The sequence below is a fragment of the Chenopodium album genome, chromosome 4 (assembly GCF_948465745.1).
Source record: "Chenopodium album chromosome 4, dcCheAlbu1.1, whole genome shotgun sequence".
Taxonomy (NCBI): domain Eukaryota; kingdom Viridiplantae; phylum Streptophyta; class Magnoliopsida; order Caryophyllales; family Amaranthaceae; genus Chenopodium; species Chenopodium album.
The window spans coordinates 75,100,407-75,113,998 of record NC_137837.1 but is presented as its reverse complement, the minus strand read 5'-3'; the positions used below and the strand labels follow the sequence as shown (position 1 = coordinate 75,113,998).

At 37.9% G+C, this 13,592-nt stretch overlaps 1 non-coding gene across 1 annotated transcript; it reads right to left on the bottom strand.

Moving 5' to 3' along the window:
* Positions 1–1,710: 1,710 nt before the first annotated feature.
* Positions 1,711–1,817, bottom strand: LOC145629796 (small nucleolar RNA R71). The gene has a single exon (XR_014111936.1). It is a non-coding gene; the product is annotated as a small nucleolar RNA R71 (small nucleolar RNA).
* Between the last annotated feature and the right edge of the window lie 11,775 nt (positions 1,818–13,592).

Below are 13,592 nucleotides of genomic sequence, written 5' to 3'. Positions count from 1 at the left end.
GGCGTGCAACTTTGGTGCTGGTGCGTGGCCTAAGGCGCGCCCGATCGTGCGAGCATTTAGCTCGATCGGGCGTTGCTGCCGAGAAGAGGCGCGAGGAAAAAAGGTGCGTCCGATCGGGCGGCCTCTAGCCCGATCGGGCGCGTGTTTCAGGAAGACTTTGTTAGACGAGCACTTAGTTTCTAATTAGGAGTTGTTTAGTTTGTTGTTTAAGTACGAATTATGTACGTAATTTTGGATTACCTTCTTTTTTTAGATTTTCTCTCTCTACTTAGGATATTTCTCTCTCTTAAATTCTCTCTCAACTTTTGTTCTTAATTACTTCCATTAATCCAGATTTCCTTTGGTAACAATTTCTTCTCTTTTAATTTCAGCTATTTCATTTACTTCTTTGATTATGTTTTGTTTTATTTATTTGATTAGTTTAGTTACCTATATGTCTGAGTAGTTTAATTCTAGGGTTTATGGGGATCCATAATTAATATGAAGGGATAATTTGTTATTAATGATTATTGGTGTTACATGATAATTTCTTATTGAATTGTTTTAATTCTTTGCAATTAGATTATGAATCGAGCATATGTAATTTGATTGTGAATGTTTAGCAATATTGAATTGATGAATCGAGAAGATGTTAATTTAATATTAAAGGATTTTTTTAATAGGAACTTAGATCTAGTAAATTGCGAGAGCCTGTTAGATCTATGTTGATTAATAAATTGCGAGAGCCTGTTAATCATGTTATTTGTGCAATGTTAATTATTAATTATTATGTTTTATCCCGAAATATTAATTATTGGTGAACCTGTGACCCTAGGCCTTCTTATTATTGTTTTTTTCCCTAAACTTATTCTTCATAGTATAAAATTTATTCCCAAAAATATTGGTTACTTAGATAATTTAGATTATAATAATTAATTAGGAGTAAAAAGACTTACGACCCTACTTCCCTATCTACTTTAGTTAGAGGACTTAGGTATTTACTTTTGATTAGGGGATACGACTTTACCTTGTCAAAATTTGGCGCCGTTTCCGAGGAAACGGTTTTATTTTTATTTCTGATTATTTTTATAGTCTAGGTTATTTTCTTTTTGTCTCAGAGAACATTAGTTCTCTGAGGCAAATCTTATATTTGCTTCTAGTTTTTTGTTTATGCCCAGGTGTTCCAGATCAGGGTACATCCCATTCGATCCTGAGATCGAACGTTCCTTCCATAGACAGAAAAATCTCTACAAGCAAATCCTGGCGGATTCTTGTGATAATAATAATAATCACCGCGATCCTCCGACTGGTTCTAGCGATTCATAGGTATCATCAGACGCAGAATCAGAGATGGCGGTTCCAAAGAAGCTTAGTGATTACTCACAACCAAAGCTTTTAGATTTTCCACATCTCACCCCTACTCCGGCTCTTGATGGGGTTCAATTTGAAATTAAACCTCAATTTATAACGATGATAGAGAGGAAGCAATTCAGTGGAGCTAAGGGTGAAGACCCAAATCTTCACATTGCCGACTATTGTCAATATTGCAATACCATCAGGCAAGCCGGGGTCACTCAAGACCAAATCAGGGAGATTCTCTTTCCCTTCTCTTTAACTGGAAAAGCTAAATTGTGGTTTAATGGCTTAAATAGAACTGCACTTGGTATAACTGACTGGGAAACTCTGGTTTTGAATTTTTATAACAAGTATTATCCTGCAGAGAGAACAGCCGTACTACGGAGTGCGATTCAAAACTTTGCCCAAGAAGCCGATGAATCTTTATATGAGGCTTGGGAGAGGTTCAAAAACCTACAAAGAGAATGCCCCCACCATAATTTAGCACAATGGCAGTTAATCCAAGCCTTTTATAATGGCATTGGAAATTCTTCTAGAATAATTTTAGATTCTGCAGCTAGTGGGAGATTTATGAATCTCAATGTTGATGATGCAGGTCAGGTTATTGGAGATATGGGGATACACAATTCCCAATATGGGAATCCTAGAGGATTTGCTAACAAGGGGAAGCATAGTGTTGACTCTATATCCTTTTTGCAAGCTCAACTGACCTCTATCTGCCAAAAATTAGATAATCTGAGCACTGCTAATGTAGCTAATGTTTCTAAGATTAATAATAATTCTAATAAGGCTTTCTGTGAAAATTGTGGTATTGGGAACAAGATTGCAGGAGTTCCGTGGAGCAAGTTAATGCCTTTCAAGCTTATAGGAAGAATAACTCATACTCCAACACCTACAATCCTGGGTATCGGAACCATCCGTACCTTTCCTACCGGAGTACCAATGTTCAAAACCCACCACCACAAGAACCACAGGCGCCACAGCAACAGCAGCAGAAATATTATCATCCCAATGTTGGCCAGAAGAACCAACCACAACAACCCTCCTCATCTTCCGACCCTTCTTTGGTAGAAATTAAAGCAATGTTGGTTAATATGCAGAAGCACATGGAGAGTAGAGATGTGACAATTGATCAAATTCTAGCACATAATAAAATTGTAGATAATCAGATTGAGCAACTTTCCGCTACTCTACAAGCCCGCCAGCAGGGAGCTCTGCCGGCACAGCCGACCAGGCCTACGGATCAAGCATATGCAATCACTCTAAGGAGTAGTTCAAACTATGAAGGGCCCCCTATGCCCAGAGTTGATGAACCTAATTTATTAAATAATGCTAATCTTGATTCCGTTAAACCAAACAATGTAGTCAATAGCCCTGCAGGGCTAAAAGATAGTACTAACATATCTAATTCTACATTACAGGGTACGACTCCAGAGAAGGTGGCTACTCCAGACAAGAGCAATAATGCTCCAAAGCCAATTATCAAACTTCCATTCCCCAATCGTCACTTGAAGACAAATTTGGATAAGCAGTTTGGTAAGTTCCTGGAGATGGTAAAAGATTTGAAGGTAACAATTCCCTTCACTGAATTAATCACACAAATTCCTTCATATGCAAAATTTATGAAAGAAATATTAACAAGGAAAAGGTCTATTAGTGAGGTAGAGACAGTAGCTTTCACTGCAGAGTGTAGTGTCGTACTTCAGAATAAATCTCCACCTAAATTAAAAGATCCGGGTAGCTTTTCTATCCCTTGTCATATAGGAAATCTAATGATTGATAATGCATTGTGTGATTTGGGTGCTAGCGTTAGTGTTTTAGAGGATGTTCCAAGTTGAATATGGGTAAATTAAAAGCTACTAATATTACTCTACAAATGGCCGACCGTTCTTTCAAATACCCTAAAGGTATTTTAGAGGATGTCCCCGTTAGAGTAGGTAAATTTTATATACCCGTTGACTTTGTTGTTCTTGATATGGCTGAGGACATGCAAACCCCAATTATTTTGGGTAGACCAATCCTCAACACTGCAGGAGCAATCATCGATGTGAGAAGTGGTAAGTTAACACTATCAGTAGGGGATGATAAAGTTATTTTTAATCTTAATAATACCCCTAAAAGCTCCATGACCGAGGAGAAATGTTTTAGTGTCAATGTGGTTGAGAATTATTCTAACAAGCCCCAAGCTCTTGAAAAAGATCCCTTGGAGGCGGTATCTTGTGTTGCATCCCTTTCAGATGAGATAGACAAATGGCAGATGGAATTCGATGCAATAGAAAGAGCACTTTACACTGTTGGTCTTGGTTTCGAGGATGAAAAGGTGGAGCCGATCAAGCAAGTTGTACAAATTGAGCCTACGGTAAGTGTTCCGTCAGATCGAGTTGCAAGTGTTGAATGCAAAGACAATTTGGAGCAATCCTCGATCAAAGAAGGATCTTTGGTGCGTAGCACTGAAGAACCCCCAATTCAAGTCAAGGAGGATCCACCGGACAAAGTGAATTGGCGTCCCACAGGGTATGTCAGGAAGCCGCGTCGTAGCCTAAAAACCGCTAGACCGGGTGAGAAACCGCCCGATCAAGCGTTAGGCCAAGGGTCCTAGTTACTTGGTAAAAAGGTCGTGCGGGACCTAGATAAACCAGTGCTTTGCGGGAGGCAACCCGTATTTCTTGCTTTCTAGACTAGTTTTCCTTTTTCTTTATTTTTATTTTTATTTTAGAGAGGCGAGGAGAGTGAAATTTTACCTTTTATAAGTGTTTTTGTACAGGTATAGATTTGAGAGGTAAGGAGACTTAGAAAAATTTGAAGAAGAAAAGAAATCGAAGAAGAAGCTAAGAGAATCTGACTGGGCACGGGCCCGATCGGGCGGAGCTTGCCCGATCGGGCGCGCAAGCGAGGAAAATTTCAGCTCTTAATTCGCCCGATCGGGTGAGGTTTGCCCGATCGGGCGCGCAACTGGAGTTGGAATTGGAGCTTAATTAGCCCGATCGGGCGCATTTTTTGTGGAAAATCGAGTGAAGGAAAGGATATGTTGGGCGAAGCTCGCCCGACCGGGCGAGTAAAAAGGCGAAATCTTACTTCGTATTTGCGCCCGATTGGGCGCGCAAGGAGACATCTGGAATTCAGTATTTTCGCCCGATCGGGCGAGGCTTGCCTAATCAGGCGCGCCTGTTTTTGGTCGTCCCCTTTAATTCCTTTCCCTTCTTTCTTTCGTCACTTTCTTCTTCTTCCATCTTCTTCATTACTACTTTCTTTCTCTAAAACCTCCATTTTCACACCTTCAAACTCCCTTATTTTCAAGATCTCCTCCAATTCTTCCATCAAAACTCAAATATTTTTACATATTCTTATTCCTTTCATCTTTCTCTACAATCTACACCAAATTTCTACCACTTTCTCTCAATTTTTCTCAAAACCCTAAGAGAGAGAAAGCTTCACTTCCTACCATTTCCCATTAAAAATGGCTCTCAAAAGATCTAGGACCATAAGGGGGGAAAGCTCAAGGCAACAAGCGCCTAGGATTGACCCGGAGTTGCAAGTTCCGGGATGGGAGAGGATGGTCATCCCCACCCAAGAGCAAAGACAACGGATGATCAATCTCACGTCAAGGCAAGTAATTCCTACACCGCTTTGTTCATCACCCCACCCTTGCTAGATTAGGAATTGATAAACCCGTAGAAAAATTGTTTAAAGGAATTGGCATGAGTGGTTTGTTTAACTTGCATTATGATACTTATGATTATTTGACCTTGGAATTTATTTCTAGTTTTAATATTATAAAATCTAATGCTTTGATTACTCATGTTCAATTTAGATTGCTTAATAATGATGTTAGATTGTCTTTGAAAGAATTTGGCAAATTATTTGAGTTAAAATCGGATAGACCAATCGAACCTCCTCAAGACAACATTGCCGTTGTCTATCAATCCCTTACGGGGGATGCCAACTTGAACCTCCAACATGCCAAGGGCACTTGGATACAACATCCCATGCCAAAGTTTTGGCAACGGTTTGTTGGCCTTACCATCTTTGGGAGGCATGAACCCGCCAACGTTAGGAGGGATGAACTAGAATTGTTAGGGTCATACATGATACCTAAGAGTGATAAGCTCAACATTGTCCATAAGATGGCCCAACACTTCCAAAGGGTGGCCAATGCGGCCGAGGCGGGTAGGTCTAGGGTACCCATTTAATTTGGTGGTCTAGTAACTCACATAGCGGCCAAACACCTTAACTTTGTTCCTAACAACGAGCGGAAGGTAGCCGGCCCAACAATTATGGACCTACCCTATTTAGGTGGCCTAAATTGGATAAATGTCATAGGAGGTGAGACTTGGTGGGTGATTCAAAGGGAATCGGGTAGAAGGGGCAATGCTTTTACTGTGCCTAACCCTGTTTTGACCAAATTTGAGAAGGGTCTACCTTCTTACACCTTCGACTTAGGCAACCAAGGTGAGGCCCAAGCGTCTCACCAAGCACCACTCTCACCACAACCTCAATTTCACCAGCCATCACCCCAACCCTACACATATGACATTCTCACTTCCTCAACCAACTACAACATTGACCCCAACGCCACTTATGACTTTTCGGCTTTTAGGAGTCAATTGGATAGGATTGAGATGGGGCAAGGGAGAGCCGAGAGTATGGTTAGGAACTTGGACACTAGAGTTGGGTCTCTAGATAGACGGGTGGGGTATGTGGAAAGGAACGTCGGGAGGGGTTTGTACCTAGTGTACGATCGATGACTATGCACGTCGGGGGGCTATTCCCCCCGAATCACTTGTTCCCGATTGGTTCCAATATCCTCAAGGAGGATACACGGACCCTAGGGCCTACGGTACCTATGTGGACTACTCATCGGTCCATGGTTATGGGACCGATGTTCCTTTTGGTGGGCTTGGGGGAATATGGATCCTAACTACTTTGCAGGTGGTTCGGGTTATGGAGGTGGTGGTTCGAGCCATGGAGGAGCCGGTCCTAGCCATGGAGGGGGTTATTCGAGGATGGACGAGGATGAGGAGTAGACTACATTCCCAAGTCAATGAGGGCATTGCTTGATTTGGCTTGGGGGGTGATCTTTCGCTTGGTAATTCTCTTCCTTTTCTCTTTTTATTTGCTTTCTAGTATAGTTTTTTTTTTTCTTTTTTTTTTTTCTTTTTGCCTTTTAGTGTAGTGTCTATTTGCTTTCCCTTATGAGAAAAATACAAAAAAAAATTGAAAAATAAAAAAAATCCAAAAATACGTTCCAATGAATTGTAAATCATGCTTCCCTGTGCCCCTTACTTGAGAAAATTTGTTTTGATTCTTGGTTATTGATAATGAGAATTGTGGATTTGTTGGTCATGATTTGAAGTTTAATTGTTTGGATTCCTAAACATGCGTCAATTTTGCCAACTATTTGTGAATACAGTGCTTGGCTAGTTGATTTGGTTAGGAATGTGTGATAGTTCCATAGTTCCTGGTATGTCAATGAATTTGAGTATTGGTTTGCAATTATTAGTAATGTTTATATAGCTCAATATTATGCACATTGAGGAGGACGAAGGCATTTGTTCTCTTAGGAAGCCTTCAGACGATATTAGATACATTTGTTCCCTTCTTGTTACCCATGTTATTGCTTGTGCCCTTTTATTGTTTATTTAGCCACATTACAAGCCTATATGAGCCCCATTGGTTACTAGTCCCAAGCTTGGCTTGGGGGAGCTATTAGTTGGTGAGGTGAGGGAGTTGTGGTGTGCACATTATTTGCACAATGTGGGAATAAAAGGAAAGTGATTGTTCTTTGATTTTATGATTGGAAAATATTGATAAGTTGTGTTACAAAGTTGAAATTTCCAATATGAGTTAAAAAGAAAAAAAGAGCAAAGAAAAAAAAAGTTGTTTCATATGTTCAAATGTTCTATTTGAAGGTTGTTCAAAAAGAAAAAAAAAAATTCAAAAAAAAAAGAAGAAAAAGAATGAGTTCAAAGATTGTATTTCACTCAAGTTCTACATTATCATATTCTTATGAGTGAAATTGTTAGTGTTGGGATTGTTTATATTGTTTGGAGTTGTATTTGGTGGATTTTTGTTGGAGTTAGTTATGTTGATGGAGATGTATGATCATCATTTATTTTGATCATGGGTTTGTTAGGATTTGGCTCCCTTCGCATAGCTTTTCTCACACATATTCCCAAATTTATCCTACCCTTTACCCTAGCCTTACATTACAAGCTTTAAAGACCTTCAGACCTTTGTGCATAGAGTTATGTAAATGTGAAAGTGTTGTTTATCAATGCAAGTTATGATTTGACATATTTCGAGTTGACTAGTAGGTTGAACGTTCATTGTTTTAAACACACGAGAGTGTGAGATGGGTGGGCATTGTTCACAAATAAAGGGGTTGGGTTGGAGAGCGATCGAGTACATCTTTTACTCGCCACATAAATGAGATTTGAGTGTGTGAGCACTAGTCTTGAATTCTATATGCTCTTGTGGTTTGCTCTATTTGACAATTGTTGGGGAGGAAGGGTGATTGGATGAATAAGATTGATTGATGTTGAAGCATGTTCATTAGATTTGCCTTGAATCGTTTGTGCTTGATTTGATTATTGGGGTGAGGTATGTTTTATATGTTCATTGATGAGCTCTTTGCTTAGGGACAAGCAAAGGTTTGGCTTGGGAGAGTTTGATATGTCCATTTTATATATTAATTTACCCCCGTCCCTTGGTCATAATTAGTAGTGTTTTTGGCTCTTTCGAGCCACTTTTATTGCTAATTGGTGTTTTCTAGTATTTTCGTAGTCTTTGTTGAGTTTTGTAGGAAATTGCACCTTAGGAGCATTTTCTCGGGTTTTTCATGGAGCGACTACGGAAATTAGAAGAGCACGACCATCTTTGAAGCCCAAGGCCGGTTAGAGTCATCGAGCCGGTGATTGAGGGCTCGGTAATCGGGATACCGAGGTATTTGGACCAAGTATTCAAGACCCGAAGAGGAAATCCGGATTGGGCCCAGGAATCAAGCCCAATCGAAGTCCAAGCCTCGAAGAGAAGCAAGGGCCCGATCGGGCAAGCATTAGCTCGATCAGGCGCGGCGTGCAACTTTGGTGCTGGTGCGTGGTCTAAGGCGCGCCCGATCGTGCGAGCATTTAGCTCGATCGGGCGTTGCTGCTGAGAAGAGGCGCGAGGAAAAAAGGCGCGCCCGATCGGGCGGCCTCTAGCCCGATCGGGCGCGTGTTTCTGGAAGACTTTGTTAGATGAGCACTTAGTTTTTAATTAGGAGTTGTTTAGTTTGTTGTTTAAGTACGAATTATGTACGTAATTTTGGATTACCTTCTTTTTTAGATTTTCTCTCTCTACTTAGGATATTTCTCTCTCTTAAATTCTCTCTCAACTTTTGTTCTTAATTACTTCCATTAATCCAGATTTCCTTTGGTAACAATTTCTTCTCTTTTAATTTCAGCTATTTCATTTACTTCTTTGATTATGTTTTGTTTTATTTATTTGATTAGTTTAGTTACGATTATGTCTGAGTAGTTTAATCCTAGGGTTTATGGGGATCCATAATTAATATGAAGGGATAATTTGTTATTATTGATTATTGGTATTCCATGATAATTTCTTATTGAATTGTTTTAATTCTTTGCAATTAGATTATGAATCGAGCAGATGTAATTTGATTGTGAATGTTTAGCAATATTGAATTGATGAATCGAGCAGATGTTAATTTAATATTAAAGGATATTTTTAATAGGAACTTAGATCTAGTAAATTGCGAGAGCCTGTTAGATTTATGTTGATTAATAAATTGCGAGAGCCTGTTAATCATGTTATTTGTGCAATGTTAATTATTAATTATTATGTTTTATCCCGAAATATTAATTATTGGTGAACCTGTGACCCTAGGCTTTCTTATTATTGTTTTTCTCCCTAAACTTATTCTTCGTAGTATAGGATTTATTCCCAAAAATATTGGTTACTTAGATAATTTAGATTATAATAATTAATTAGGAGTAAAAAGACTTGTTTCCCTGTGGAGTTCGACCCTACTTCCCTATCTACTTTAGTTAGAGGACTTAGGTATTTACTTTTGATTAGGGGATACGACTTTACCCTGTCAGGAATAAAAAATTCTTCGCTCATATTAGCAACGGAAAAAAAAAATTCCGTCTCTAACTTAGCAACGGGAAAAAAAAATTTGTTTCTAACATAGCAACGGGAAAAAAAATCCGTCTCTAAATTTAGCAACGAAAAATAAATCCGTTGCTAAATTCAGCAACGGAAAATAAATCCGTTGCTAGATTCAGCAACGGAAAAAAAATCTGTTGCTAATTTAGCAACAGAGAAAAAATTCGTTTCTAATTTAGAAACGGATAAAATTCCGTCGCTAGAATTCCGTTTCTATATGGACATATTTTAGTAGTGTATCACCATCAGCCAGCCATGCTACTTCTACCTCTCGCAACCACATTCACTGCCCAACCACCAATCAGCCACCCTACCCCTGGTGCAACCCGCAATATCTACCTTACACACCAGACACCACCACACAAACCAGCCACCTACCATCATTACTACCAGGCGCAAACCTCCAGTATCACGCACAACGGCAACCATCACTAATACCACTACTAAAAAAACAGTTTTTTGCGACCGCCAGCAACGGTCGTTGATAATACCTAAAACGGTCGTAAATAAGGGGTGAGTGGCAAGGTCAACTCGTGGATGCCTCCCACACCTTGTTTGCATTGATGTTTATTGTGAAATTCTCGAGTTAGAGTGTAGTTAAGGTGCCTCGGGTGTGCATTTTGGGAGGTGGACTAGAATTTTGAGATTTTATAACCGAAAGAGGGCTTGTTACAATTTTGGAATATCTAGGTGTGCTCTAATGAACTAGTAAAAGGTTTAAGGAAGTATCCTAGTGCAACATTGCTTAGTTATCCTCTTTACCCCCAACTCATGTGTACATTTGTATGATTGGTAATTCTTGAAAGTTGCTCACTCGTCTTGCTTGTGTCTCATATCCCTATGGGTTGACTTAGGCGAAAAAATTGAGATTGTGTGATTTTTGACAATGTGTTTTGGATTGTGTGAGTTGTCACTACAAGAAAAAAGGGAATTAGTGACGGTGAAAGTAGTCGCAAATTCGTCGCAAAAATAGATTTGCGACGAATTTGCGACTACTTTGGTTAGTTACTAAAGGCCTCGTCGCAAATCCATTTTTGCAACTACTTTTGAGCTAGTCGCAATTTTAGCAACACCCTTGCAACTACCAATTAGAAACAAATTTTCATATTTTAGCAACTGAATCATTGTCCGTCGCAAAATATTAGCGACTAATTTGCAACTATCATTTAATGACTGTCTTCCAAATTTTAGCAACTGATTCATTGTCCATCACAAAATATTAGCGACGGATTAGCAACGGATTTAACTGATTTTTTTTAAGACTACAGAGACCATTATTTTGAGATGGATTAGCGACTACAGAGACCAATATTATATTTTTTTTTTTTTTTTTTTTTGTAATTCACAAGTAACATTGAGACCAATTTTTTGCTACTAACCAATTAGTTGAAATCACAAAGGCAGCAATTCAAAACAGTGCCTTTCATCATTAAAAGTTTTTTACATGAACAATTGCCTAAAATAACCACAAAAACATGGATTTTTTCAACCTCGAAATTGATACAGAATACACACATATATATAAACTTGAATATCTTTCAATAATAATTATTGTAATATTACAATTTTATCACAAAAGAAAGTATTTTAATTGTACAAAGTTGGGATTAGCATTAATAAGAACATTTAACGGCAGCAATGGCAGCATCAACATTGACATCAGTGACTTCAACGCTAACAGCAGCGATTAAGGCATGAGCAGCAGGTCTGTAGAATAAAAACCAGATAAGTAGCTTGATTAAAAATCCACAAGTCAAGTATAGATAACAGAATATACACAAGAAGACCTGTTTAAAAATCCACACGACTAGTATAAAAACAGAATATTGCAAATGAACTATAATAGAGATGCTTAAACTTATCAAGATCCCCTTGAAAGCTTGGGGAGATTCATAGCAATGCAAGGACCAATAGTGATCTAAGATACAAAAGATCCCAATCCTTCTTATCATAACTAAATTAACTAGATTATTTAGACAAACAGAATTAGGAGACTAAGGTAATATAACAAGTAAGGTTGGTTGTCGACGTTCCTAAGGTGCTTCTTTGCTTGTTAAGCTGATAGGGATCCAGTAGTGAATATTATTAACCTATCAAAGAGCAAAGATTTAATGGAGATTGCAATATCAAATAAAAGATGGAATAACAGTTCATATACGTTATGTTTTGAAGCTAAAGAAGCAATAAAACAAGAAAGAAAAAATATGGCAGAAACTTTTCAAAACTTTGATCCCATAAAGTAAGTAGTAGGGCATTCAATATGTCAAGGCTATGAACTAGCCCATCTGCACTTTTTTTATCATAAAACAATAAATATAGAAGCATAATATGTACTATGTATCTTTCTCAGTCCAATATATCAAGGGACCTCTAATTTAAGCAATAACAATAAATCCCAACCCCGTACGTCCCAGAATTTTGAAGTACTATATACTATACTATAATCAAGTTTCATGTTCTTGCTTATCAAGCAACTACTATACATGGACTAATGTAATTAATTTATTTAAAGAGTGAAACAAGCATATTGAAGCTCACGTTCCAAAATCAAGGACCATATCATAAACTAAAAAGAAGAAGATAGAAGAAAATGATGAGCTTGTGTTACAAGAGTGCAATGAATCTTGATTACTACTTGTCCTAACACTCCCCTTGATACTTTTAGACAATAAGCAGTAATTTGTTTGTGCTTAAACTTGACATTAACCTATCAGTTAGTCTCTAAACACTCCAAATTCCAAAGCATAACCATAAATCTCCATAAACCTAAGAGCAAATCCTGATATCTTAAATGAGAAAGTTATGGCATGAGCATTCATTCCACATCAGCAAATGGCATAGTTTGCACTGTTTAACATTCTCATTCAACTTTCTTTTCTACAGCTTCATAAACAATCTTCAAAACTAGAATGTGGCAACACTTCAATGATAAAACAGAAAATCATGAAGCTACACCTATTAAAGGGTGATAACACCATAAAAAGAACCAAAGAGCACAAAATAGTTTGCAAAATTACATCTTCAGTTGTCTCTTAAGGTGTTATCCAGCCAAGTATAATGCAGATTACATCTTCCTTGGGTTGTTTCTTAGTGACATGAGAATAGTAATAATGAAATTGTAGTTACAAATACAAACCTTTCAGCAACACTAATAATGCAAGGGTGATTATAAATACACACAAAAACCCCAAAATTTCATCAACAATTTCAATTTTCTGTCTCTGTAATTGGATTTCTATAAAATTACTATAAATCATCAAACCTCACCAATATATATAAAAAAAAATCTAGCAAAATCATGTAGAAATATATGAATAATTAAAAAAAACACAAATTTTGACATTGAATCTCCAAAGCAATTCAATAAATGGGCAAAATTAACCAATAAGCCCAAATAAAAAATCAACAAATTGATCCAAAATAGCAATAAAACAGGCGATACAGAGGGCCAAAATCGGTTATCAAGGAATTAATTCTAATGAGAACTGGAATAAATGAAATTAATTAAAATATAAAGGACCTTACATATCGAGTAAGCGGCGCCGGTGTTTAAGGAATTTGGCGACGTGGGCGACCACAACGATGGCGGAGGAAGAGTGATGGAGAGAGTAACCAGATCAGAGAGAAAAAGAGAGAAATCGGAGGTTATCAGTTGTTGATCGAATTTGGTTGGTTTTGGGGTCGAATTTGTTGGATTTCGGGGTCGAATTTGTTGGATTTCAGGGTCAAAATTTGCTGGGGTTTTGGGTTTGAACAAGAACAAGCTAAGGGGTTCAAAATTCCAGGGGATTGTGCCTCGGATTTGCTCGAAATTGGGGGGTTTGGCTCGAATTTGCTAGGGATTTTAGTTTTTTGTTGAATTTTTTTGGGTTCTAGGGTCGAATTTGTTGGGGTATGAATAGGAAATTTTTGCTGGGTTTATTGAGGTTTGAATGGCTTTAGCATCATTTAATGATGTTCATGTCAAAGTAATAATTTACAAAATTTAAATCCTAAGTTTTTGTGTCTTCGGAGAAGATGATCCTAGGTCAAAATTAAATTGGGGCTTGTAAGATTGGTAAAGTACTAAAGTGAAGATATGAAACGGAACT